We start from the raw sequence: 2,272 nt of genomic DNA, 5'->3' as shown, positions 1-2,272 counted from the left end.
TCTCCTCCCTCAGACTCTTGAGTAGCTGAAATTACAGGTCCTTGCCAACATGCTCAACTAATTTTTTGTGTTTTTAGAAGAGACCGGGTTTTATCATGTTGGCCAGGCTGCTTTTGACCTGCTGACCTCAGGTGACCCACACACCTCAGTCTCCCAAAGTGCAGGGTTTACTTGGGTGAGCTGCCACACCTGGCCTTAACTTTATTTATTTTTTAATTTATTATTATTTTTTTAAAGATGGGGTTTCACCATGTTGGTCAGTCTGGTCTTGAACTCACAACCTCAGGTGATCCGCCGGCCTGGGTTTCCAAAGTGCTTGGATTACAGGCGTGAGCCACCATGCCTGGCCAACTTTATTTTTAAAAAATCAGACAGATTGGGCCAGGCGCTGTGGCTCAGGCCAGTAATCACAGCACTTTGAGAGGTCAAGGTGGGTAGATCACCTGAAGTTAGGAGTTCAAGATTAGCCTGGCCATCATGGTGAAACCCCATCTTAGTAAAAGAAAAATCAGACAGATCAGTGTCTAAAATTGTAAAAACGAGGTGCTGGATAATTCCCCCCCCGCCCCGCCTATTTTATGAGATAGAGTTTTCCTCTTGTTATTCAGGCCGGAGTGCAACAGTGCGATCTTGGCTCATTGCAACCTCTGCCTCCTTGGTTCAAGCAATTCTCCTGCTTCAGCCTCCCAGGTAGCTGGGATTACAGGAGTCCACCTAGCTAATTTTATTTTTTTAATTTAAAAATAAATTTATTCTTATTTGATTTTTACAAAACAACAAAAAAATATGGAACACTTCACTAATTTGTATGTCATACTTGTGCAGGGGCCATGCTAATATTCTCTGTATTGTTCCAATTTTAGTGTATGTGCTGTGAAAGCAAGCACATGCTCAGCTAATTTTTTATTTTATTTTATATTTATTTTTTTACAGAGAACAGGTTTCACTATGTTGGTCAGGCTAGTCTTGAAAATCTGACCTCATGATCCACCCACCTCAGCCTTCCAAAGTGCTAGGATTACAGGTGTGAGCCACTGTGCTCAACTTAACTTTTTTTTTTTTTTAATAGATGGGGTTTCACCATATTGGTCAGGCTGGTCTTCAACTCTTGACCTCAGATGATCCACCTTCCTTGGCCTCCAGAGTGTTTAGATTACAGGCATGAGCCACTACGCCTGGTCAATTTTTGTATTTTTATTAGAGACTAGATTTCACCAAGTTGGCCAGCTGGTCTTGAGCTCCTGACCTCAGGTGATCCACCCGCCTCTGACTCACAAAGTACTGGGAGTACAGGTGGGAGCCACCACACCCGGTCTTAACTGTATTTATTTTTAAATTAATTTATTTTTTAAAGACAGGGTTTCACCATGTTGGTTAATCTGGTCTTGAACTCACAACCTCAGGTGATCCACCCACCTTAGTCTCCAAAGTGCTTGAATTATGGGCATGAGCCACCATGCCTGGCCAACGTTATTTTTAAAACTCAGAGAGATTGGGTCGGGTGCTGTGGCTCATGCCGGTAATCCCAGCACGTTGGGAGGCTGAGGTGGGTGGTTCACCTGACGTCAGAAGTTCAAGATCAGCCTGGCTATCTTTGTGAAACCCAATCCTATTTAAAAATAAATCAGACAGATCAGTGTCTACAATTGTAAAAACGAGGTGCTGGATAACTCCATTTCACCCCACCTTTTTTATCGGATAAAGTTTCCCTCTTGTAACCCAGGCTGAAGTGCAATGGTGCGATCTTGGCTCATTGCAACCTCTGCCTCCTTGGTTCAAGTGATTGTCCTATCTCCACCTCCCAAGTAGCTGGGATTGCAGGTGTCTGCCATCATGCCCAGCTAATTTTTTTCCTTTAAATTAAAATGTATTTTCATTTGATTTTTACAAAAAAAAATATGGAATGCTTCACGAATTTGCATGTCATCTTTGCACAGGGGCCATGCTAATCTTCTCTGTATCATTCCAACTTTAGTGTATGTGCTCCTGTAGTGAGCACATGCCCTGCTAATATTTTATTTATTTTATTTTATTTTTATAGAGAATGGGTTTCACTATGTTAGTCTGGTTAGTCTTGAAAATCTGACCTAATGATCCACCCACCTCAGCCTTCCAAAGTGCTAGGATTACATGTGTGAGCCACTATGCCTAACTTATTATTTTTAATTTTTTAAATTGTTTAAATATGGGGTTTCACCATGTTGGTTAGGCTGGTCTTGAACTCCCTACCTCAGATGATCCACCTGCCTCGGCCTCCAAAGTACTTGGATTA

General features: G+C 42.0%; 2 non-coding genes across 2 annotated transcripts; both read right to left on the bottom strand.

Moving 5' to 3' along the window:
* Positions 1-780: 780 nt before the first annotated feature.
* LOC118146982 (U6 spliceosomal RNA) lies at positions 781-887 on the bottom strand. Its single transcript, XR_004733165.1, has one exon. It is a non-coding gene; the product is annotated as a U6 spliceosomal RNA (small nuclear RNA).
* A 1,005-nt stretch (positions 888-1,892) lies between these two features.
* Positions 1,893-1,999, bottom strand: LOC118146989 (U6 spliceosomal RNA). The gene has a single exon (XR_004733172.1). It is a non-coding gene; the product is annotated as a U6 spliceosomal RNA (small nuclear RNA).
* Between the last annotated feature and the right edge of the window lie 273 nt (positions 2,000-2,272).

The sequence above is a fragment of the Callithrix jacchus genome, chromosome 13 (genome assembly GCF_049354715.1).
Source record: "Callithrix jacchus isolate 240 chromosome 13, calJac240_pri, whole genome shotgun sequence".
NCBI classification, from domain to species: Eukaryota; Metazoa; Chordata; class Mammalia; order Primates; family Cebidae; genus Callithrix; species Callithrix jacchus.
The sequence above is the reverse complement of the archived record's forward strand: the minus strand, read 5'-3'. Positions and strand labels throughout refer to the sequence as shown.